Source organism: Triturus cristatus, chromosome 3_2 (genome assembly GCF_964204655.1).
Source record: "Triturus cristatus chromosome 3_2, aTriCri1.1, whole genome shotgun sequence".
Lineage (NCBI taxonomy): Eukaryota > Metazoa > Chordata > Amphibia > Caudata > Salamandridae > Triturus > Triturus cristatus.
Window position 1 is genome coordinate 564378937 of NC_140584.1, and position 27779 is coordinate 564406715.

Consider the following 27779-nt stretch of genomic DNA (forward strand, 5'->3'; position numbering starts at 1 on the left):
TTAGATGAGCAGGCCTTCATTTTCAACATTCATTATAACATTCCCTGTTTTAGTTGATATTTCAACTACTTCTTCACCTTCCCTATTGGTTAGTGTCAGTTCTTCATGCAAATTCTCCTTAACGTCCTGCATTTTATTAACCAACCTAGTGGTGAACATTCCCACAAGTTTCTGACTAACCCTTTCACAACATCCTATTACTCTCTGGATGAGACAGAATATCAGCAACAATATCACAAATACAGGCAACAAGGCCTTAAATAGTCCCGACACCCAGAATGGTACCCAAGCGGTCCACCCCACGAGCCACTTGCTGCGGGCACCCCCCTCATCCACCATCTTCTTCTGTAAGGTGTGCAACGTTTGTATGGCCTCTGTCAATGTTCCTTTATTAGCATCATTGGCTGAGATGTAAGTACAACAGGCCGTGTGAATCTTGGCACATACTCCTCCTTCAATCGCAGTCATCAAGTCTAACACATATCTGTGCTGCAAAAGCATTATTCTCATCGCTCACAGCTCTTCTTTGCTGGCATTGAAGCCATCCTCAGTGTCATTTATAGCTTTCAACATTTCCCACAGTGTGATCTGCAATCAACGTGGGATTGCTTTTGATTGAACGAACAGAAGGATCGTGCCCAAAAAGATCTGGGTGTTTTTAAACAGCCTCTGCCCCTGTTGGACATCTTCCCATTCTGTAGTATCGTAATACTGTGCAGTTCTCTTCCTTCGATGATGGTGTAACAAAGTCATTGGATGGCTTATAGGATGATCATTTAGTTTGTAAATATCAATTCCCGGAATCACCAAGGAGGGAGTGTGCACAGTCACTAAAGAGGAGATGCCTTGCCAACCTGAAGGGAGTCATAAGTCATGTTTAAAAGCCATTCACCACAACTCCTATAATAATCCATTAGACTGGAGGTGCCCCATTGCATGTCGGCATTAAACTTTGTGATGTTGCAGTTGATGTTTTTCCCCACCGGGATGGTTCCATTACCCTTGAAACACAAAGAGAAAAGAATGGGTTTTCTACCTGTTTGAATAGCTGTAGGTGTTTCTACCTAAGTTAAACTAGATATATACTTATCCCACACTACCTGACAGTTCTGTTGTTTACTATTGTCTGTCTGATTCCCTGTCCATAAAGAGAGGGTCCTACACACAAATATAGAGCCATGATGCCAATGATCATTAACGTGTACTAAACCATTTACTCAAAGATATGGCCTTTCCTGACAATTGTGAGGCCTAGGTACTGCAGAGTAATTCTGGCAGAAAAGTGAAGGCCGGGAAACCCCTACAAATCACAGCCCAATATCGTAGCTCTCCAGGTTTCACCCTTGTACCTCCTAATCCCTGTCTTGGCCATTGCATCTAACTTCACTACTAATTATTGACGATCGGTTAAAACATTCATTACATCTGCTGACTCTTCCTAATATTGTGTTGAAATGGTTGCATCTGTGTTCGTATCCAACACATGAACAAGCACTGGCATAGCCGATAGGTCTCACTTTTGGGACCTTATAAGTATTTAGTTATGCAGCACAATATCCTCGGTGCAACAACATTAACTGTTGCATGGCTAAACAGTTATAAGGTCCCAAAGGCGAGGCCTATTGGCTATGCCAATGCCCTGGTCTTGTGTTCACATGGGGTGGGAGGAAGCCGACATGGGGTGCAGGGTGGAGTCTTGTGTTCCCATGGGGTGGGGAGAGGTGGGAGGAAGCTGACATGGGGTGCAGGGTGGAGTCTTGTGTTCCCATGGGGTGGGGATAGGTGGAAGGAAGCCGACATGGGGTGCAGAGTGGAGTCTTGTTTTCACATGGGGTGGGGAGAGGTGGGAGGAAGCCGACATGGGGTGCATGGTGGAGTCTTGGGTTCACATGGGGTGGGGAGAGGTGGGAGGAAGCCGACATGGGGTGCAGGGTCTTGTTCACATGCAAGGTTATAAAGAAGAGCTCTGACACTGGAGCAGAATTGCTCAGCAGAGCAAGAGATGAGGTGCTGCCCCCTCCTGCCAGGGCTGTGAAACTGCAGCCGTCTGGTGACTGTGATGTGGGATGGGACTTCTGGGAGAGGCGCTAATAGGTAATGGAAGGGTATGGGGGGCAGAGCCACGAGGTCACGTATGTAGATATTTGGCAATATAAACTTGGCTTGCGAGCATTTTTGTTTTGAGAGCCTTTTGTTCCTTCACTTCACATACAACGTCTCCATAAATGGAAGCCTTGCAGCCCTCGGAGTGCACACTACGTAAATATTAACACTACGGACAGGAGGGATGGCTGCCCAGCAGCTGACAGCAGGCGCAGGCCCTGGAGGGAATGAGCGCAGGCACTGGAGTGCATGATGGCAGGCACTGGAGGGCATAAGTGCATGCATTGGAGTGAATTAGTAAGCATTTGTGACGTGAGCAGAAAATTAAAAAAAGCACGCGAGTGGTGCGAGCGTGTGAGACGGCAAAAGTGAAAGCAGGCGTGCAATGGCAAAAGTGAAAGTGATCACAAGCAATGTGCGCGCACCATGACGAGAGAGGAAAGCCAGATGGCGCCTCTGCTCATCATTGTGCGTGTAACTGCACGCTCTATCCCACCACAAAAGCTGTGGTAGGACTTTTGAAAGCCCACCCACGAAAAGTCTCGCCAGAACAGCGCATGCGCTGGCTCAGGCAAGACCTAAAAAGTGTAACAGGCACATAGGACTATTTGATGGTACCTCCTTAATTGAGTGTAGCCTATCTGAATCGGTGGTGTGTGAAATCAAAGAACACACAAAACATGAAGTATTAGCAGTCTGCATACCTATCTCTGACATGTGTCAATACAACATATTATATAATAGGCTGGCATGAAAACTATGGGATACATTTTCTTGCTCAATTACTGCTCTCTGCAAGTGCTTAATACTATTGCATAATTGCATATATGAAGTAAAATACTACTTTAATGTAGCTGCCAGCATAAATAGGCACAAGAAGAAAAACAGCAATACATAACTGTCCGCTAGTAGAGTCTACAAAATACTCCACTAGCTCTTTGAAGGGAGATGTTGTTATTCTTTTGTCTTGTTTTCCCCTTCTTGTTTTCTTTCTGTCTCTGTGGAAGTGTTGGGGCAAGGCGGGATCCAGTCGTACATGGCTCTGATGAATCCACCATTTACAACGTCCACTTTTACAGCAGTAGAGGTGTTCATTGTCGCAGAGAAGGGACCGTCGTAGCGAGGATTCTTTAATCTGCGGACAAAGTCCTGCAGGTGCATCTTCTGGCCAACAGGCATCTGACTGATCTGCTGGGCTGAGGCGGTCTTCTCCTTTCACAATACCTGTTTAGAGAATAACATGACAGACTTCATTAACTTGATCAATTAACAACTAATTTCACCTCATCTGTCTTATGGGCATCCGTTTTTTGCCTTGCTATTGTTAAAGGGGCGGGCACAATTTGATGTGGCGTTAAATGGTGATCACTACCTGGCTAATTTCTGAGCGCATACAAGGCTAATCTTAGGCAGTACAGGCATTTCTGTTGCAATGTGGCACATAGTTTGCTTAATTTATTCTTGAGGAGGCCCTTCAAGCGCTCCTCTATTACATTACTTTGAGGGTGATAAGCAGATGCCATTTGTGTTTTATTCCTAAGGCCCATTATCTGAGGGGATCGCTTCCGTCATGCTCCATCTTGGCATCACTTCTTTTATCCAAAAGTTGGCTGCTGCTTTAGCATAATTATGTACTCAAGGTTCTGCCTCAATCCATCGTGAGAATGAACAGACAATTACTATAAGGTATCTGTAATTGTTACATCTTTCTATCATGTGGACAAAATCTAAGTGTAGATTTTTAAATTGACCTGTTGGTCATGGTATTGTTGAGGTAATCACTTTTAGAGTTGGCTTAGGGCTATACTGTTGACTTATTGTACATTCTGCAATGTACATAGTAATCATTACAGATAGGTGTGGAATAAACCAATATGCCTGTAATGTAGCAAGAAGGTACTTTTTTGATGCGTGTGCTGGAAGTTTTAGCTGCACTAGAGCCTTGTACAAAAGTACTTGTGGCATCACTGGTTTCCCTGTACTTTCTTGCCTGTAAATAAAATCTGTTGGTGACTGAATGTAACTTTGCTGTTCCCACAGCTCTCTTTCGTGTGGCAGTGCTTGTTCTTTTAACTCACGTAAATGTAACTGTTCTGTCTCTGTATATGTGGGTGTCAATTCTGTATCATCCTGTTGCCTACTTTTCATCATATATAATGTTTGTTAATTGCATTGGTTGTAATTTGGAGATGCTTTAGCTGTTTCTTTTGCTGCCCAAATGCCAAAGCATTGCCTCTAGAGATAAGATCTTGCTGATTGGTGTGAGCTGCACATTTGTTCACTGATTATTTCGATGGAAGTGTTAAAGCTTTTAATAATTGTGCCAATAAATCACTGGGGACCCATCAGATTTAAGAAATCCCTTACTTTCCCATCTGTGAATGCTTGAATGTACAATGGTGGTGACATAGGCTGAATCTGAATAAATGGGGACCTCTAATCCCTCAGCTCAATGCAATACTTCAATGATGCCCACTAATTGAGCCACCTGTGCTGAAACATGAGAAGGCAGTGGCTTCTGGCTAACAATTTGTAATGTATCAGATGATCCTTACTGTTCAGCTCTTACAACTGCTGCTCCTGAATGTCTTACCCCCCATTTCCTGATCTATGAAAGAGGAACCATCAACAAAGAGTAACATGTCCCCTGGGATGGGGTCTTCTCCTATTTTACTTGCTTCTTCTGGTGTGCAGTTATGAATTAGCACAGTCATGTACCTGTTCATTGTCTGTAACTGACTGCGCAAAGAATGTTGCTGGGTTAACTGTGTGACAGCATAAAGATGCTACTGAAAGAATTACTTCATACCCAGATTCCTTCTCAAGGTACTCTCACTTCATTGTAAAATAGCAAATACTTCATGCTCTGCATACAATGTTAAAGATGATCCCATGACTCTTGTAGTGCTTTTCTGAACTGCAAATGATGCTGTAGCCAGTAATTGCCCACGTAGGTAGTGACCTTTCCTGATGAAATCTAACAACCCACTTGAGTAGGCAATTAGTTTGTGTCCCATGGATATTTTTTGATTCAGTACAGCCGTCATTGCCATTCCATGGCAATGACAGAAGCGGTAGGATGGTTTGTTTTAGTCAGGTGTACCTAACACTGGAGGATTTGTAGTTGCATATTTTAGCCCCTGAAATGCTGTCCTTCTTTCATCAGTCCAGTTTATTTTGTTTCCATTGGCATGGAACTCTTTTTGAGAGGTCATAAATGGTGCATTCAGGGTGGCATAATCAAATATACACTGTCTAGGAACTGCTGCAACTACTTTGAGATGGTGGGTTTGAACATGCTTTTTATGCTCTCTGCTCTGTCAGGTGTCACCTGCCTCCCATCTTTGGAGATTATCTATCCCAAATAGTGAACTTCTGTCTGCACATATTGTAATTTGTCTTTGTCCACTTTTTCTGCAAGTATGCAAAGGTGTCCAATGGTATCCTACCTGCATATATTTTCAGTGGGGCTACACATCAAAATGTTATCCGCATACTGGTGCTTTTGCATTTTATGTTTGTTAACTCTTTTTCACTGCACCGTTAAAGATACTCAGAGACTCACAATAGCCCTGTGGGAGCCTTCTATAGCAATACTGAGTTTGTGAACCCTGTTCGATATTCACTGTGTAGGTGCAGTGGAATAATAAAAAATGCATTTTTCAAATCAATCACTGAAAAGTAGGTGGCATCCTTATGAATGTTTGTCAGTATGACTGATGGATCTGGTACCATAGGAAGTTCTGGGATTACTATATCATTTAGGGGACAAAAATCTTGAATCATCCTCCAAGTTCCTCCCTTAGCTTTTTTTATAGGGTAAATTGGCATATTATAGGGTGATGTTCTCTCATATATTACTCCTTGCTCAAGTAACACCTATATTGTGGGAAAGATGCCTTCTTCCACTTCTTTGGATAAGGGATACTGCTGTACATTGGGCAGTATCACTCTGGGTTACATTGTGATTTTCACATGCTCAGCATGTGGTCTGTAGACTCTCTGGTACGCTTGCCAAATCCTTTTCTCCATTGTACTGTCTTGTGCATGTTTTAGCACTGTCCTATATTGCAACTGCACTCTAATAGGAATATCCATTTGAAGTTTCACTGTTTTAATTGATGGGCTATCGTCAAACATTCCTTCATCCGATATGTCTCTCAATTTGACCCCGGGTCCATAAATACCACTGATGCCCATGTTTCTTGTCTCCTGTCAAATGCTATCAATAATGCATAACAGGGCTTTATTTCTTAGGACAATTATCTCAAACTTCATGTAAGGTTCTTCTATTGGATCCAAAGGTCTCTCTGGTCTAAACAATAGTTCTTTTGGTATCTGCACTGTCTTCCCCAATAACACTGGTGTATGCGCTATCAAAACATATATACTTGCAAAAAGGCCTCTGTAGCTACACAAATTGCGCTAACATACTGTCCCAAGTCCTAATTTCTTAAAAGGGCTAACAACCTACCTTTGGCTGATACCAGGTGTGTAACGTACCTCCAACCCATCTTCCAAAAAAGAGATTGTCATATTCAACTTGCTCATCCGGTTTCCGATAAGATTGACATGTGCCTCTGGAGAATATAACAATAGCCCTTCAATTTGCATGTCTCCTATTATCATACTCACGGATTCAGTAAAAGGAACACTCCTAACAGCCCCAGAAAACCCTTGTGTGTCCATTGACTTGTGAGAAAGTGGTAGTGTTCCTTTCTTAATAAAAGATTTGGAAGCCCCAGTGTTGATTAAAAACTATAAGGGTGACCTTCTATGGCTACCGTCACAATGGGTTTCTCATCTGATCTGTGGATTACCAATTGTATTGGAGAAATAATGTTGTCTGTGGCCTCTATATCTGTGTATAGTTGTTGAGTGGCGTCCCCCCAGACATTTGAGGTCATACATTAAAGGGATTACTATATAGAAATACAGTCTCTCACAACACAGGGTAGGTCAAGTCGTTTTTGTCTGTACAAGGAAGACAGTTTTAACATTTACCAGATGGCTCCATGACCACACACCCAACTTTTTTCTATGTGTGTTTTTATGCATTGTACTTTTATGATTTTAATTAATCGAATAAAGTGGTTTTGTCTGTCTGTCTGTCTGTCACACGCCCAACCATCCTCCACAGAATGCTCATGTCCCCCCCATTCCTAGCACCAGCCACCCACCAGCATTCTACATGCTAAGAACACTGCATACATGCCCCTTTAAAATGAAAAAGCAATAATCCTAATAAAATCCTAATTCAAAACTATTTACAAATACAAGAACATAGAAAGAAAACAAAAGATACATATATGTTGCATGGACACATTAATACCGGGCAAAATCTTTCAATTTGAAGGGAATATTCTTTGCAAGTGTACTTCTCCGGATCTCCACATTTCGTCCTTCCCTAATAGCCAATCATCCAAACAGTTCCCATCATTAGTCACACCATTTACTAGGAGTCATACCATGTGTGCTAGAAGTTCCATCCTCTTCGTGTTCAAGTTCACCATCACTTGGTACCCCTAAATGGTCACTCATTCCACTTGGGCCCGCAACTCCCTCACCTGCATCACCAGACCCACCCAACCTATATTCCCTCACTAGTATTACCCTGTCATCATTCAAATCATTCAAATCATCATACACACTAACATCTGACCCACCGTCCACTACACCTGTCAAACCACCTTCTTTAGCCGATACACCTTTACACCCTGAAATTCGTCTGAAATTCCATATTTTGCCCCCTCAACTCTCACTTCCTTACTGAAAAGTTTGACCACCTTCACTGGATTCAACCGTTTTGTCAGCCTCCTATTGAACACAACACCCTTTTACACCCGTACAATATTATCAAATTTCAACCTAGACCCCACAGCTGGAACCACTTCCCCTCATTTTCCTTCGATAACTCTCCATGTGCTCCAAGACTCTAGCAAAATGCATCTCTGCATCATAAGCATTTCCTACTTTCAACCACCACACCATCAATTTAGACCCTGGCTTCTTACCTGGTAACACCTCAAACTGGGACAATCATGTAATTGAATTAGGTGACGTTCTGGATGTTAATGAGGTAGCTCTTAAAGCATTTCTCCATGGTAAACCACTCTTTATGACCCACTGTATCAACTCTTTAACTACTCTGTTAAAGCGCTCAACTTGGCCATTGGACTGGCATTGATAATTAGATAGTTTTTTTGTGTAGAACACCACACCTCCTTAAAAGAACTGTCCATTTCCCTGCTCACAAATTGTGGGCCATTGTCAGGTATAAGTTCCTAAAGTATCCCTTCATGACATAAAATACTATCCAAAAATTCAATGACCTGTGTGGGAGTAACCTTTTCTACCACTTTAAACTCTGACCATTTGGTGAAATGTTACACTGCCACAATGGCATACACGTCCTTACCAGGTAACATCCCAAAAGGCCCCAAACATCAACAGCTAATGGTTTAGCTGACTTGTCACTCTTCGCACAAGGATTGCACTCCCACACCCAATTATCAATCATGCCATATACACCAGGCCATCAGTAGAATTCACATATTCTCCTCTTTGTGGTAGACATCCCCATATGACCCCCATGAGCCAAATGGAAAATGGATTCTCTTAATTTCTGTGTTGGAATAATTTTGTCACCTCTAATTACCAAATTCATGTAATACCACTTGGTGGTAGATGCTGCTAAATCTACAGTGGAAAAACAGAGGCACCCGCCAATGTAGATATTAGTTCATGTATGTTTGGAAGGGGGTATTTGTCAACCCAAATTTACTTGTTTAAATGGCATAAATCTACGCACAAATGGAGCTCTCCGGACCCTTTTAGAAATGACACAATAGGAGAAACCCAAGGAGAAGACTCTATGGGTTCGAAGATTTTCTTTTCAACCAAATCGCTCAACATCACCTTAAGTTTTTCTCTGTAGCCAATGTCACATTCCTAACCTTGTGGCTCACAAGCATTGCCTTCTCTGTAAGTATGATCTTATGTGTGAAATCAGCATATTTTCTCAAACTTCCTTTAAAAACACTTTGAACTGATGTCCTTATTCCAGTGAAATATTCATCTTGTATCAGCTGTGATTACATACACTGGGGGACATGCATTGGGATCTATGTTATACCCATCTCTTGTTGATGGAACCATCCAAGTATAGCCTCACCTTAATTGCCTCATACACTTTACCCCTTATTCTTCTCCCCTCAAATTGCTGATCTGCCTAAAAAATATCCTTGCATATCATTTTTGTGAACTGAGTTACCCCCTGGATGGATGTAAGGAGTAAACATTTCCTTATACCTCCATGTGTTTGCCAGGATTCCTGCCACAGCTTAACTCTCTTGACTACCACAATATACCGTCATGACTCATAATATTCCTCCCAACACTTATCAATGAACAAACGTCTTGTACCCCGACTTTTGTCCATATTCCCCGGTTTGTTTGAAAAGGCTTAGTAGTTTTATAAATGTTTTACCATGCATATGCAAGGTCAAGTTTTAGGCGCCACAGAAACATCCAGAAAATCCACCAGAAAGTATCAAGCAACAGGCATAAATGACCTCAACGTGAACCTTCCAGAAGACAGCCCTCATCAAACTAATCCCCTGTACCTGTTCCTTGCTATAAGAAATTAGAATGTGACCTTTGTGAACATTCTAAAACACCTTCTGGAAGACAGCCTCATCAAATTAATCATCTGCACCTATTCCTTGCTATAAGCAATTAGAATGTGACCTTTGTGAACAGTGTAAAACACTTTGTAGAAGGCAGCCTCATCTAGTTAATTATCTGCACCTGTTCCTTTTTACAAACAATTAGAATGTGTCCTTTATGAATGTTCTAAATCAGTCTTATTTAAAGACTCTCCTCACACCTCCTCTTCACTTAGCCTCCTCACCTGCCACTTACCTGTTTACCAGCTTCCAGGACTCTGTCTTGCCAGCTCCCTTGATATAGAGTTAATATTAGACAAAAGCCTTAGTATTTGTTTGTTTATAGGTACCATATCTGCCGGTACCATTCATCAGACCTGTGTGAATACCTGCTGCAGTGTTGCTATTGAGTAGACGTGCCACAGTATCTTTGACTCTACACGCTCTCTCCATCCCAACCTCCTTCCTCCTGGGATCTGGCACCAGAGCAGGGTCTCCTCCCGTAAACCTCGGGCAGGTCTCAGGAGGTTTCGGAAACTCGCACCACCATTCCATTGGAATTACCTGGGTTCCAGGTAGGTGGCTTATGACAGTGTCATTGATCACGGTTTTGCCAATAATACTGAACCAAGCCCACGAGTCAACCATTATCACTATTGAATTCCCATCAATTGTTACCGTGCATCTAAGGAAACCCTTGCACTTAGTGTTACCAGCAAATAAAATTGAATTGAAATCAGCTGCAGCTGAAACCTCTTCATTGTAAGTAATGGATGTGACTCTTTGAAAAGATCTGCACACCTTACCAAAGGGTCCACTTTTTTGCATTTGACACACACTTTATCCCATGCAGGACATTCCTTAAAGTTCCTCACATAGTACAAACTTGTACAACTGTAACAACTGATACCACTTTTTTCCCCAACATTTTTAGAATCAAAATGTTTAGATTCAGCATCTTTCTTAACTTGAGTCATCAGAACTTTCTTGGGAACCAACTGACTTTTCTCTATGGAAACCTCAGCAATAATATCTTGGATTTTGACTATCTGGACTCTGATCTCCTTTACAAACTTCTCGGACTGTTCAATGCCCTTTGCGATATTATTAACTGCACTTAAAGATGATTCTGTACCAAGCGATAGTCTTTCCTAAATGTTTTTACTTTTCGTCTTCATCATTATTTAGTTCCTCAGCACCTGTTCATAAGTTATTGTTTCAAAAGCACAAGATCCTGCCATCATCCGTAAAACAGATACATAATCCTCATTTTATGCTCATGAATAAAACTTGAACCTCTCCTTTGCTGTATTGATTTTCCTTTCAAACCATATGCTCATTTTTTCAATGGCCTGGTTATGGTTTATAAAAGATAGTTTCCTCTTTGCTGAACAATCTTCATCCTCCAAAACCTCCACATAAGCTAAAAACATGGGATACAATACTCCCCATTCCATTTATGGTTCCCAAGCAACATGCAAAAAATGTGTTGGAACTGCGATATTGGCCATATTAAAATTAATTTTAAAAAAAATTAAAGGAGAAAACCACAATACTACAGGTGTGCCTGTCACTGAAAATGTAGCACTAGCAGTAACTGTGGCAGACCAAACAGGTGTGCCTGTCGCAATAGAACTAATGACCAAATACTATTAGCTGCCCCCAAAGTCAGGTGTGTCTGTCACCGTAAATGCAGGTGTGAAAATATGCTAATCAAAATAGTAGCTGTGCAACAACAGGTGTGCCTGGGTGCAGACACTCCGGGCCCGATTCACAGAACTAACTTAAGACAAAATCCTAAACTTACTACTTTTGGTATTCACAGAAGTTAGGATTTTGTCTTAAGTTTGGACAGACTTAAGACTGACTTAAGACAGACTTAAAACAGACTTAAGACAGACTTAAGTTAGGATTTTGTCTTAAGTTTGTCTTAAGTCTGTCTTAAGTCTGCCTTAAGTTTGTCTTAAGACAAACTTAAGACAAAATCCTAACTTCTGTGAATACCAAAAGTAGTAAGTTTAGGATTTTGTCTTAAGTTAGTTCTGTGAATCGGCCCCGTAGGCTCTTTAGAACCTGTAAATAGGGTGTGCCTGTCATCGTAGATGCAGGCAGGACACCAATGCCCTGAATCTAGGACTGAAATCTAGCCTAAACCAAGATGGTTGCCAAGAAACGTGATGGTGCGTGATGACACTACAGCCGGCATCCGGCTCTCATGAGCTTCCAAGTTGACGGTGCACTGTCACAGCCTCCTCCGAACAAGCATCACACCAGAATCAAAATCCCTGGACAGGGATACTCACAATCTGCCATGACACAAGAACTTCACTGAAACCATAACTCGCCGCAGTAAAAGAGCTGACACTCCACAATCCACGCCATACTTGCCAAGCTCAGCCAGAACCACGCTGCACTCAAGTGAGCGCTGCCTTCCTTCTTCCAATTCGTCGCTGTTTGTGTAGAGAAATACAGGGTAAGTCATGTATTTTATTGTCCAGACAAGGAAGACATCTTTACATCCACCAGCTGGCTCCATGACCATATGCCCAACTTTCCATCACAGAATGCTCACATCTCCACCATTCTTAGCACCAACCACACACCAGCATTTGACATGCTAAAAACACTACAATTACTACCTTGTACCATTACTCCTCCCATCTGGCACGGTGTGGGTCATGTTGTGTTTTGGACAGTGTGAGGGTATATTCTGTGACATTTTTCCTTGTTGTGTGCCCCACCGAGGCTGAGGATCCTGTGGGCAGTGTTAGGGACCCCATTGTATCTGTTGTGGCCCCATCTGCCTCTGAATGAACCATCCCTGTGCTTGCCCATCGTTCTTTGTCTCTTCTTCCCTGCACTGGCCCTTGGCCTTTTGAAAACCTTCTTTGTCCCTATTTAATGTTACGTACTTGCTGCCCTCCTGGTACCTGCACTGGCATTGATACAGCCATTTGTGGTGCTGCTACAAGTGGCCCTTTTGTACTTGACTTTTTAAGTTTCTGTTGCACCAACTTAGCTGTGCCACTTTCTGCCTGTTCTGTTCTTTCCTTGTCCTTTTCTTACTTTCGTTTGAAGTAATGTATTATATGGGCTTGTATTTGTGCCACAATTTAGCCTCTAATCCATCGACTCCATCTACACTTGCTTGTATGTCTGTGGGCAGACCTCATTTCAATACATTATAAAATAGCATTATATTTCTTCTAGTATTTTCCCACTTACATCCTACTTCCTGTACCCATCGTTCTTTCATTCTGGAAATGATTTCTGCAATGTTTTCAGTCGGTTTTATGCTCTCTGCCATAAGGGCTCCAATGTCTGGTCTGTCTGGGTATGTTTGCTGAAGCGTTTTCCCAGACGTATTGACAAATATTATTAAATGAAGACCATTCAAATTGAGCATTTATCAATGTTATTTTAAGGAAACCCTGTCCCGACAAAAATGGTATTCACTTAGTTTCCCACTAGAGAACTTTTAACACTAGAGAAGCTTCTAACATCGCTCAAGGCGAGGTTCACTCCAGCTGTTTGTTTCTCAAAGGATCCCATACATTTTCATGCTCCGTCTGACAGCAAGGGTAGTGCTCTATTTAAATTCTCCTTATCCATTTGTGGTCATGATATATACGTGGGCAGTGGTCAACCCTTGAATATGAGGGGTAACTAAGTTATCGGTCGAGGATTTACTGGTCTTGTGCCTAACCTCGTATCTGGTCTATTACTTTAGATTACTTCAGTTGGTTTGTCTCTAACATACTCATCCCAAACCGTGAGGCACTCTTACATATAGGGATAGTTCCGCTCCGGGTTGCCCCACCCCTGTCGTATACATTTGTAGAGTGTCTCTTACTGCCATACATGACCATCCGCACAGAGCATACGCAAAAATTACATCGTCTCAGGTTTGTTCACTGACACCTCTGTCAGGCCTGTCTTCCTATTCCTTATCTTCTTGTGGCCCTCCTTCATCATGTAACTCAACTGAAAGTTTGTGATATTCTGGCATCTCTATGCCCCTTTCTCTCACTTCCTCCTCTCTTATCCTATCTTCAGTCACCTCTCTCAAAGCCTCTGCTGAAGTATCTCCCAGCCTAAGAAAGACAAGTCACATAGTAAATTGTCCTTAAAGGGGAGCAGGGCTTCTAGAGTGTTCTGCCTGTCAAACGATGTGCTGCAATTCAGTTATAAGCTTATCTCTTTGGCCCGGTTCTGGACCAGCCTGAGTAATTATAGGGTTGAGGTCCGGAGGTGTCTCGTTTCCCCGTTATTGTCATCTCTCCTCTTTAGGTGGAAATCTAACTGGATCTTGAAGCCCTACCTCTTACAGAATAGGGTATAGACCATAAGGCGGGGGCTTTTCTGAAAATTCTGTTACTTCCTCTTCAGGTGCTGCTGGTTTCACGTTTGCATTCGTATCGCGGAATACCCACCATAATGACAAGATGGTTTCCCTTTTCTGACTTTTACTTTTGTCATACTTAAAGCAAATGTCAATCAATGTGTGATCAATTATGTCTTTGTCAAATGCCCTGTCCTTTGGCCAAGGCTGGGTGTGGCCCTTAGTGTCTTTGTGCCATTGTTTACATTACTTTTGTATCTTCTTGTCTGAATGGAAAGCCTTTGTCATATGTTCCAGAGGGTTCTCCATGGTCCCCTATGGATGTGTGCATATTTCCTATGTGTAATAAAAGTGTCATTTTTTAATCCTTTGTTCGTTAGCCGACTGTTGAGTGTACTTTTGAACCTGTCTCCTTTACTAATACATTTGTGTTCTATGAATGGTGCTAACCTATAGTAGTGGGAAACACATAATAATCTTATGCAGTGGTACCTGACATCACATATACTACTGTGAGACAAAAGTGATGAACATTAAGCACACTTATCACTAGTCTGTGTAGCATGTCATCTATAGTTATATCTGGGACATGTGCATTTATGAGAGGTCTAACAGGATATGTGCCTGATGCAAAACATGTTTTGACATTATCATGAATACACAAAACTATCTGTGGTGCACAATGATGTGGGTTACCATTCATATTTAAAACCCCTGAATCATAAGTATCTTTGAAGACTGTACCAAGAGGGGTTTCTAATATAATGGGCTACTCTGTGATTATATGAATTCGAGGGGTAGTACACAGGCACAGGGTTCTCCATGGTCCCACACAAACGTAAATTCAAATTCAACCTCCTCTGTTTCCTGCCATAGCAACTTATCAGAGTCACTCATGGGAAACTATTTTTAATCTTTTTACTTGTCTTGGCACATTTTATTCTGCCTCCTTTCATTTTTATTTGAAACAATGTTTCCCCACTTTCAGGACACCTTAGGAGTTTGTACTGAAATACCAAAAATATCAGACAGATCTTGCTGCCTTTCTCTCTCACTTATACCAGACTGTACAGCAACCTACAGGGAACCCTGCCACTTCTCTATGATCTGCCCTTTATAAATATGCAATACTGTACTCTTTATATTGTCTTCCTTATTCGTGGGGGATATCTACTTACACATTTTTCATTTTCACAACCAAGGTTCTGGCCATGCTCAGGACAAAGTCAATTGACACCAGTTATTTGCTGTCCTTTGCCTAAGTGTCGGGCTCACCAACTGATGCCTCAGCCTTGGCCGTTCCCCTGTAAAGATGCCTTCCAGAATTCTAAAAATCTGGGATTCTGGGAGCAGGGCTTCTTACTTATTAAGAGTAAGGCTTGCTGCGGCGATCAAAAATGACCATCCCTTTACCACGTCGGACTTTGCACACTTGTTACCCAGTCTCATCTCTATTCCTACACTTGCTCTCTAGGTGTAACCGGGATACCTGCCTATAAACACAACCCAAAGGAAATGACCCTTCCAGAAGTTTTCTTCTGGGTAATGCACTAATAACCTGCTAAATTATTCCCTGAAGGAAATGTCTACACCAAGACCTGTCAGATCAACTCTAAAAGGAGTGTCTCTTCTGGGAGCTTTTCTCCTGGGTAATGCTCTAATAAAAGTCCACACTAGCTAGTCTTCTGATGTGTTACCACATTTCCTTTCTCAAAACATGTCATTTCATACTAACAAAAGAAACAAAAGACACTACCCCATGCATGCATTTCTATACTATCTTTGCAAAAGAATCATGCAATTAAAAAAACATAAGGTTCAAATTTCGATCTCTCCTCCCTCCTTTGATGCTAACCTGGTAGCATTGGTGTCTGCTTACCTGTTCAATATATTGTGCAGTTTTTCTATTCAATCAACAGCAGGCAGTGGCTGCCTCTGGAACAATATGGAAAAGTTGGGATGAACTGCTGGCAGGCTCACCAAGTGCTGCTGACACTACATGCTGGCAAAATAGTATAGACTTTAATATAATGAAAAGCAAGTAAAAAGTCACTCGGCTCTAAAAAACTGGAATCTGAGCTTCAACTTACAATGCGATGGACAGCTTCTTTTATAGTCTTATAATCATGAATACGTAATACATTTACATAATCAATAAACATCCGCAAAGCACAACATTGTTATCACAAGTTACCTGTTTCAGCAAAAACAGCGAATCACGTGGCTACAAAAATGTATCTCAGGTTCACATGTTATCATCAGCTGCGCAGGCTTGTGACCTTCATCTTCTACTATCCCTAATTATATGTCTCTATTCTACTGAAGCTCTTATCTACTGTCCTCCCCCCAGGGTCCTGACCCCATCTGCGCTCTTTTTCCATTCTGCTACAGAAGAAAGCTTAGGCCTGTATTTCTCTTTTAACATGTGACACTGAACACATCTTCCTGCTGGTGCTTCCATTGACTTGAGTAGGCCTTCATTTTAAAGATTCATTATAACAGTCACCAGAGGAAGCCAAGGGGAAAGGGCCCTAGAAGAAGCAATCCGAATGACTGTAGCTTTCTCTCCTCTTATTCTGGATTGAATATTTAAAAACAGCAGGAATGGGGAGAATGTATTAAGAGTCCCTTGAGGACAAGGACAAGAAAGAGCATCTAGCTCCAAACTCTTCTACTCCCTTATTGTTGAGTAGATGTTTGGAAGAGGAGCTTCCTTCGGTGTATCAAGTAAATCTATTTCTCGCATCCACCATTTCAGATATATTGCTTTAAGGCAGAGATCGAACTGATGCTTCTAAGAGGAGGGAAACTTCTTGCTGAGATGATGATCTGAAACCCTATTACCGACACCATGAATGGAGGTTGCAAAAGGTGATATCCAATCATGCTTTGTGTTCTTTATATGACTTGGCTGTCATATTGTCTGTGGTCAATGGGGCTGCTTTCTCTTTTTAGAAAATGAGCAAACTCATGAGTGCCCAGGGAACTGCTCCCAGCTCCCTTCAGTGGAAGGAATGATTCTTCTCTTGAACATACCGCTTTGCCTGTAAAGCAGTTTCTTCTGTCAAGTACCCCATCCTATACTGTTGTGTCTGTTGTCCCACTTAATAACACCAAAACGGGCAGAGGAATGCCCCACTAAGGATACAACCACCAGAGTTGCTCCACCATGATGCATGGATCCATCCTTTTTTTGCCGTTGTAATCCTGCTATTCCAGTGTCAAAAAAGAATATTAATTTAACTTCCTAGATAAAATCTGGCCCACGGTACTATGGAGAGGTTTGGAGCCATGTCATGACCTTGCTTTTGGGGTTTTCTGATTTATGACAGCATTCAAGTGACTATAATTTTATGAAAGCAGTGTTCCTGAAGGCACACTATTCCTGTATCTGTTGTATATCTCGGAGGGCAGCAAGCAAAGTTGCTGCACTTAATTGCGTGAAAGGTTGAAAGCAGAAATACTCCATATTTACACTGTGTGCTGCTTAGTTCCAACACAGACACCTTTGCACCAAAATGCAAGGATGCCTGCGTTACTTGCAGGATTTTTTTTCGTGCAAGAAGGGACACCTTCCTGCACAAAAACCATCCTTAGAGGCATTTCATCTTTCTATGTGTGCTGCAGAATGCAACACGTGGAAAGGTGAAATAAGGAGGCGAAATAAAGATATTTCTACTCATTACGCCTCACTTGGGAAGTCTTTGTAAATCTGAGATTGCACCAAAATCCATGGGTGGATGGATGGGAACGCCCATGGTTCACCCATGGAGCATCTTCCAAGTTGAAATGTGATGTAACACAGCGCAAGCTCGGGCCAGATCACCGCCCGAGTGCTGATATAAAGATAGCACTAGTAAATGCCCTTTGTGATTTCCCAAAGTCGTAAACTTAGACGTTTGGTCTAACTTTAGACCGAACGTCTAACTTTACCTTTGTGAATCGGGACCTTTGAGTGTAAATTTACTACAAAGGCATAAATGTCAGGAATGAAAAAAAGTGTCCGGACAGACCGCTCCTGACTCCCTCCAACTCCTTATCTTAAGAGAGAGCAGGGAAAATATATCTTTTCTTGAATGCTCTTTTACCCTCCAAGGCCTTTAAAACATGGATAGTGCCTAATGACAGGACCTAAAAAAGAGCTGTCAGGCTTACCATTCCCCAATAAATAACCAACTTACCAATGACCAATCCAAAGATAGCTCTTCTCTCCATATTATTTTAATCCAGTAACACAGAACGATGAGATCAAGTGTCCTTTTCTTTTTTACACAAATCAGAACTTAAATCAATCTTTTAAAAGGGCAATGTAATGAATGACTTATCTGCAGCACACTATTCGTCTAGGCTATTCCTTCTGAATTCGTACAGGATGTTAAATACATTGTTTGGGATGTTCCCTCTCTTCCACAATGCTCCCCAACCTGTAGCCTGCAGGAATCTTCCTTCTATAAAGCCGATAACATACCTCTCATGGGTGCTGCCTTCAGGACATGCCCCAATATACAGAGACAAGATTCCTCCCTCTGATAAAACAAGGCCTGCGTTTGACGCCTTTGTGAATCCCTCACCGATGGACAGACACCATGCAAGAAGGTGAAAGTAAATATTTATGCCCCATGGCCCAAGCACAGCAGAGTGTGCAAGAGAAAGCAGATGGCGCTGATTCACTAAAAATGCAAGAGATAGCAGAAGTGACTTCAAATACCGTTTGAACTTAATGACATCAGGGGAAGAGACATCATATGACACATGACTATGATTTTTTCAAGGTAGACATGTCACCTGACCCTAAGAATACAACATTTGATCACTTACGTTTCTATAACAACTGAGGGGCATATTTACAAGGGCTTCATCTCCGCTTCTTTGGCTTTTAAAGCCAAAAAATTGGAGATAAAACTATCGCCCTATTAACAAGAGGGTGCTAACATGCATTAGCGCATGTTAGCACCCTTTTACCCAACGCTTCCCTTTGCATCTCTAATGAGATACAAAGTGGGCATCACTGGGCAGGACAACCTTGTAAATATCGCTGATGTTCACATCGCGATATTTACAAGGCTGCCCCAGCATTTTAGCACACATTAGTTTTTGGAGAAAACCGCTGTTTTCTCTAAAAAGCAGACTTACCTATCCCTAACATTGGGGTGAATTATGCTGATACGACCCTGTGGGTCGTATCAGCAAGGTTATCGCCGTTTCAGAGATAATTTCAGAGATAGATGGCGATAAATAACAAAGCGATAAGCGCGCTTTGCGTTTATTTATCGCCGTCATTGTAGATATGCCCCCTGAATGATTCATGACTAGTATAACAGCATAACACGGAAAAATTTTATTTTAGATACCACCTATATTATGTGCTGATTTGATCGTTGAAAGTTCTAGGGCATATTAGCCCTGAATTGTAGTGAATGAGTAAAGCGAGTAAGCCAGACTTCTTCTAGTGGGTTTTATCCCAACAGAAATTGAAAAAGAATGGGGTGAAATAGTGCATCGAAAAGCACGGTTTTCACATAAATTTGCTAGGATGTCATAGGCACTGAAAGGGCACTCATTAAATATTGAAATCATTTGATGATGGGTCAAGCTAATGAAACGTGACATTTCCCAGGAGTTGACCCCATATTTTTTCAATATGTATTATGGGTGCCCCCAAAAAATCACTTCTATGTGCAAGAGGAGGGCATTTTATCATAGGTGACCCATATTCCATCAGGGACCCCTTATTCAAATAATGACATATAAAATGTGACGGCCAGAATTTTGCAATTTATGCTATCCATTTTTCATAGGTGACCCTTATGTTAAACCTTACCTCAGTATGTCATGGCCAGCATTTTGTCATTGCTGACATCCTCCAGGTTGTCCACCTTCATGCCAAGAGTTACCTCCATTGTCCTAGAACTAGCATTCTTCCACTGGTGTCCACATGCCAATAATTTCCTCAAGTATGCCAGTATTTTCCACAGATCTCCTATATGTCATGAATTACATCCAATATGACAGTACCAATATTATGCACACAGTGTGCCATTGCCACTAATTTGTCACAAGTCTCTGTCATGCAAAACAATTGTTGCAAGAATGCCAGTGACAATATTTGGACCTGAATATCTCTATAAAGTAATAACTACCTTCAGTATGGAAGGGCCGGCAACAAACTAGCAATCATCACATCACATTCTCACTCACACTCACATTAACTCATACCCACACTCTCTCTCTCATTTTTTCTCAATCACACTCTTACACCCCCTTACACTCATTCTGATTCATTCTCACTCACTCGCAATCATTCACACCTAATCTCACTCTCTCTAACTCACTCATACTTACTGACATTCAGGCCCAGGTTTAATAATGCCATGCGCCAGGTTTGCACCACTTCTGTGATGCAAACTCGGTGCAAAGTGTTAGGGTGGGATTTACTAACCAACGCAATTTAAGATTTTCAATCGATAGTATGCCAAATCTCACACAGACACTCCATACCATCCAGAAGGCTGCCACAAGACTCATCCTCAGCCTCTCACTCCACACCCACATCTCACCTCCACTGGCTCTCCATTCACAAATGCAGCCAGTTCAAACTCTTCACGCACACATTGGAAGCCTCACTTAAGCTTCACTCAACACCAGACCAGCATATCAGAATAGCTGAATACTCTTCCACAAGCCAACTAGACAGCTACACTCAGCCTCACTCACTTGCACACACTCATATGCATCTGCAGAAGCCCAAGTTCTCCTACATTTCACCTAAAACTTGGAACAAACTCTTGCAGCACATCAGAGCCTCCTCCTCAATACTTGAGTTCTGCAAGAAACTAAAGATTAGGCATTCAAATGACCATGTGCAGATGTCTCGCCTTACTCCTGCTCGAGCGCCTGGATACCCTCACGAATGAATAGCGCACTCTACAAATCAACATAACATTACAACCCAAAGTTGTGCTATGTTCTTCCTTGTATTACTTTGTGTTCAGGGGGCAACCCATGGGTGGTGCATGGGGAATCCCATCCAACTATTTATGGGTTTTGTTGCAAATCCCTATACACAAACATTAATAGACAGGAATTTGTGCCAAACTCTTACTCCTCCTTGAGGCATGTGTATCGACTCGAGGATAGAGGTTTTCATTTGTTTCTTTTTTCTAACTTTGCATGTGTGCTGCATTGCACAGCCCCCACACAAAGTGGGAAATCCTTAAAGCATGTTGGGACATATTTACAAGGGCTTTATCTCCGCTTCTCTGGCTTTTAAAGCCAAAAAAGCGGAGATAAAACCCAAGATAAAAAACAAGAGGGTGCTAACATGCATTAGCGCATGTGAGCACCCTTTTACCCAACGCCTCCCTTTGCATCTCTAATGAGATGCAAAGTGGGCGTCACAGGGCAGGACAACCTTGTAAATATCGCTAATGTTCACATCGCAATATTTACAAGGCTGCCCCAGCATTTCAGCACACGTTAGTTTTTGGAGAAAACCGCTGTTTTCTCCAAAAACTAACGTCTGCTAAAAAGCAGACTTACCTATCCCTAACATTGGGGTGGATTATGCTGATACGACCCAGTGGTAGCGATGTTCCTTACAAAACTGCAATTTCCCCGCTATCTCTGGAATTTTTATCGCCCTGGAGTAACGTGTTGTTAATAACGCGTTACCAAGGTGAGAAATTCCAGAGATAGACGGCAAGAAATAACAAAGCGCTGAGCGCTTTGCGTTTATTTATCGCCGTCATTGTAGATATGCCCCATTGTTTTGTATTGGAAGGGACTCCTTTCAGTGAAAAACCTATGCTTCAGAGAATGTACACATCCGTGCACTAAGGTGCAAGGCACAAGGATGCCAATAGTGTGCCATCACAAGGGGAGAGAAAATAATGCACCCTATCTTAGTAGGAAGGCAGAGCAGCAACTTTGGTGCAGCTTTGCCTTTCATCAAAAAAATAAATATTGTCCCAAAGCTCACACAATCTGTCACTGACTCTCACTCACACACATATGCATGCACATACAGCCACACATGATCACACATATACATGCTCTCTCTCACATAAACACACTCTCACTCACAAGCACACACACAACTAACATTTAAAATTATTTTACTTTCCACATCTACCAGCATAAGACCCAGTTCCAATTAGGGTGTCGATTCCGATCCGTTAAAAATATTTTGCGTACGACTCGTATCCATATTTTTTTACGTACGAATCGTACAAGTACCGTACAAACGGCCAAGTACGATTCGTACGTGAAAAATACATACGAATTGCGTCGGGAAAATGGTCCGAGAGGGAGCCGTAAATTTTTACTTCCGAATAGCGTCGGGAAAAGTGTCCGACAGGGAGCCGGACATTTTTACGTGCAAATCGTAAAACAGAAGTCCGAGCGCGCAAGTACGATCCGACCGCCCGTCCGAATACACAACCGCATTTAAATGCCCCTTACGGAGCGAAAGCTGTAGCCTACATGTACACGGGTAAACTTGTGCCCGGATATGAGTCGTACAGCCCCCCACACATGTCAGCACCGTACCCCCGTATGTCAGCACAGTACCCCCCCTCCGCACCGTACCCCAACACCATAGCACAGCCCCGCACCTGTACGCACCGTACCCCAACACCCTAGCACATCCTCGCACCTGTACGCGCCGCACCCCAACACTCTAGCACATCCCCGCACCTGTACGTGCCGCACCCCAACACCCTAGCACATCCCTGCACCTGTACGCACCGTACCCCAACACCCTAGCACATCCCCGCACCTGTACGCACCGTACCCCAACACCCTAGCACATCCCCGCACCTGTATACGCCACACCCCAACACCCTAGCACATCCCCGCACCTGTACGCGCCGCACCCTAGGCCTGTCTCCCAGCCCCCCGTATGTACGCGCCGTACCCCCACCCCCGTATGTACGCGCCGTACCCCCAGCCCCTCGTAGGTACGCGCCGTACCCCCAGCCCCCCTGTAGGTACGCACCGTATCCCCACCCCCGTAGGTATGCGCCGTACCCCCAGCCCTGTATGTATGCGCCGTACCCCCACCCCCGTAGGTACGCGCCGTACCCCCACCCCCGTATGTACGCACCGTACCCCCAGCCCCCCGTAGGTACATAGCGCTGGGGGTACGGCGCGTACCTACGGGGTGCTGGGGGTACGGCGCATACCTACGGGGGTGGGGGGTACGGCACATACATACGGGGGTGGGGGTACGGCACATACCTACTGGGGGCTGGGGGTACGGCACGTACCGGGCCCCCTTTTCCTCGTGCATCACGGCGTACTTAGCTTTTCCGGCACTTTTTGGCTCCCGTAAAAATATAGCCATGCGGAGTGCTGTGGGTACGAATCGTACTTGCTGGTCCGTAAAACGCTGCCTGACTCTGTGCGGACGTCGCGTACGCGCTGTCCAGGATCGGAATTGTATGTATTTTTTAGCCGCACGGTGTTTTTTACGATTCGAACGGAAATGGTATTTCTGTACGAATCGTACTTGCTGGTTTCTACGGTGGATTTCCCGGGTACGAGTCGTACGGAGAAAACGCTCCATACGACCATTTGTACCCGGGTTTTACAGGATCGGAATCGGCACCTAAGTGTGCTCCATTTTTTATTACACTAATAGTGAATAATATAATACAATTCACTGTTAGTATAATTAAAACGGGCAGAAAATAAGGAATGCAGAGCCTCCCTGTGTTCTTATCAATGATTTTGCCATCTTTAGGGCAAGGGGTCACAAAGGCAGTGTCAGGGGCCACTGGCACAGGACAGGCAGTGGCATAACGTTAAATCATGGACCCCCTGCAAAATATGATTAGAGATCCCGGAGTTTCCCATCTCTCAAAGATATGCTTTGACCTTGTACTAAATGAGCACCCTGAAAGTTTGGGACCCCCTGTACCACAGCTACAAATCCTGACGACTCCTAAATGATTTTCATGCAGAAAACGAGAGTGCTAGTCCCACAAACGTGGTGCAATTGAAGCAGAGACTCGGGAGAAAATGAAAATGCCAGCCGCTCAATAGCAGCAGAAGCTGCAGACTAAAGTGAAAACAGATGCAGACGGTGCTTCACACTCGTTTGAGATTGCCATACCTGTCAGAAACAAACCAAAACAGGATGTTCTGGGGGTAATCGTGCCAATTATAACCATGCTAAGGGGGGCTGTGATGTTTGTTATTATGCCGAGGTCTTCCGCTTGTAATTCCTATCCATTAGGAGGCACCCATGTCTCATAAAGTAATGACGAGAACAAGTAAGAGGATTGAGAAGTAAAGAAACATTATGCCTCAAGCTAAGTCACATCTCTCACAGCCTAAATTTGAAGAAATGTGTTGCGTCCTGCCTTAGACAATACACTTCAGGCAGGACAGTAAACGTAGAAGGTTCATTAGATGAATAGAACAGCATTGAAACAGGTCAGGCATCTTCCTCAGCCATCTCCAACTGCCTCCTCAAGGCCTGCATTCTACAAAGAATCCGATGACACCAGGCCTTCCATGACCTCACTGCCTTGGTGCATAGTAGAAAGCACAGCACATTCCCCTTCCATAAACAGAGGGGGCCTCATTTATGAGAAGTGACGCATCGCTGCGTGAAAGCAGCGATGTATCACTTCTCAATGCGCCCTCCTTGCGACATGATGGATGCGTCATATTTACTGTGTGACGCATCATGTCGCAAGGAGTTACAGATACGTCACTATTTCTGAGGTATCTGTAGGCGCAAAAGTGACGCATTGCTGGAGTGTGTCACAAAAGTGACGCAACTCCAGCAATGTGTCCTTTCACAAGGGGCAAGCCCCATGTGAAAGGGCCTGCGTCAGTCTTACGCCTGCTATGAGGCAGGCGTAACATTTTGACGCGTTTGCACCGTAGAAGTGGTGCAGTGAAATTTCGTAGATTTCACTGCGTCACTTCTACGAGAGTTACTTACGCGGGAACGCCTTCCCTGCATACATTATACCTGACGCAGGTATAATGTAACGCAGGGGTTTACAAAATGGCACATCTGCTTAGATGCGACATTTTGTAAATAGGGTGCAACAGGAGGCATGTTTTACGCTGCCGATGCGTCACAAAAAGTGACGCAACGGAAGCGCAAAACTGTCGCAAGGCCTCATAAATAAGGCCCAGGAAGTATAAGGTTACCCCCCAACAAACAACCGCAAGAATGTAAACACCACAATGCGGCACTAAAACAACATACTGCAACAGCATACAAATATATGGGAAAATACTATTGCAAAATATAAACGGACATGTTAATTCTGACACAAAAATCTTAAAAAATTAAGGTGATGACATTGTATAATATTAGTAATATATTATGAGTAATATATAATATGAATAATAAGGAAATTAAAATTGACTACTCTTTATAATAAGAAAATTAATTGCAAAACCCAAATGAATTAGACAATAATATAAACGAATTATCTAAATTAATCATTTAACCACCAAAGAGCAGCTTTCAGCATCCTCTGTAGATGGACAGTAACCCAACCTGTGAGCTTCTGTCCACCCTTTGTTCCCTGGATTTTACCAGTCTCCCCTGATTTCCACATTTCTCGCCATCCTTCTCCACATATCTTCCACTTACTTCAACCATTCTGGACATACTCCACCGTTCCCCAGTAATTACTCATACCACATTGGATTTCACTTTGACAATACGGAAAGGTCCAAGAAAACCACTACCACTCTTGGCATGAAACCGTAGTTTTTTAATCCACACTTCATCACCCACAGCCCATGCTCTCCTCACGACCCCATGCTTACGATCAAAACTTGCTTTATATTTCTTCTGATACTCTACAGCCTTCCCCTTCACCTTGTCATCCCATGCACTACTTTCCACCACTCCACCTCTCAACCACTTGGAATTCATCTTGGTAACAGCTCTTCTACCCCTCCATACACTGAAAGGAGTAAAACCGGTGATGGCATTTGGCGTGGTCCTATGTGTCCACAATTTCTCTCGCAGCGCACTCCTAGGGGGACACCCTCAATCGCAACCTGTTGACTGCATGCTTTATCCAGGTGGTTCATACTCTCTACCAGTCCATTGGCTTGAGGTGAGTACAGCGCAATTCTGAACTGTTTGACACTCATGTCCTTCAAAAGCTCTCCCATCTGAGACGGCACAAACTGTACACCATTGTCGGAGAAAATACATTTAGGCACTCCCTCCTTTATAAACTCATTTATCAAAAATTCAATAAGAGTCTGGGTATTGACCTCCCTCACACAATCAGCCGAAATCCACTTAAACGTGTAATCCACCAACAATATGATAAACTTCTCCATATGAGCCAATGTGTTGAAAGGCCCCACAATGTTCACAGCTACCTTGCTCTAAGGTCTGTCCTGAACTACTACAGGAGACAAAGAAGCAGTTCTGGTCACCTTACTTTTGTCACAGCACATACATTGCACACACTCCTTGACCACACTCTCCACCATGTGGTCCAAGTGCAGCCACCAGTAACATTCCCTCACACAGGCCTTTGTCCTATTCCTCCCCAGATGACCCTCATGTGCCAAATTCACAATTTCATCCCGCAAACCCTCAGGTGACACCAATCTTTCACCCCTACAAAGATGACTCAATTGTCTACTCCTCACGGACCATCCAAAAGTCCTCAATCTACGCCACAAGACTCTTCTTCTCAGGCCACCCCTTCACTACATATTCTTTAACTAATACCATGGTGCTATCCTCATCCACTTCTTCATCCCACTCTGCCTTCATTATAGCCTCTTCTTGCACCCACCACATCCTGACATCCTGTTCCTTTCCACCATCCTCCTTCACAGGAAACCTGGATAAAGAATCTGCAGTCTTGTTGATTGACCCACTCAAATACTGCGTCCGTAAAAATTAAGTCTCTCGGTCCTTCAATCCACCTATGAATGTGAGGCGTGGATCTTTCACTATCTTTACAAGTGAACAACATCACTAAGAGTTTATGGTCAGACCTCACAACAAAAGGTAGACACCCACAAACAGAACTTGAAATGTGCAATGCCCCATGTGCACACAAGAGCCTCCCTCTCTATAAATGAATAATTACCTTCGAACCCTTTCAAAGCTCTGGAGGCAAACTCCACCACTTTATCCTCCACCTCAACAACTTGGGACAATACTGCTCCTAGGCCCTTTAAACTTGCATCCGTTGTCAGCACCGTCTTCTTATTGACATCAAATGTCCCAACGTGGGCAACACCCCAATACTTCTTTTAATCACATCAAAAGCTGCCTTACACTCCTCTGACCAGACAAACCTCTCACCTTTTTTCAACAGTAATCTTATCGGTTTACAAACACATGCAAAATTCTGAATAAGCTTATGATGATACTCCTCCAACCCAAGGAATGAGCGTGCCTCATCCTTGTTGGTAGGTTCCGGGGCTTCCACAATTGATTTAGCAAGCTCAGGCTTAGGGCTAATGTCACCTCTGGAAATTGTATTTCCTAGGTAAGACACTGTTGTAACTCTAAACTTACACTTCTCTCTCTTCACCATCAAAACAAAATCATGCAACTTGACTAGAACCTCGAACAATTTCCTTTCATGTTCCCCTTCATTCTTATCATACACCAGAATGTCAATTTTCACTTGGTTCACTCCCACCAAAACGTTCAT

At 43.1% G+C, this 27779-nt stretch overlaps 1 pseudogene; it reads right to left on the reverse strand.

Moving 5' to 3' along the window:
• On the reverse strand, positions 1-27779 carry LOC146857702 (uncharacterized; annotated as a pseudogene).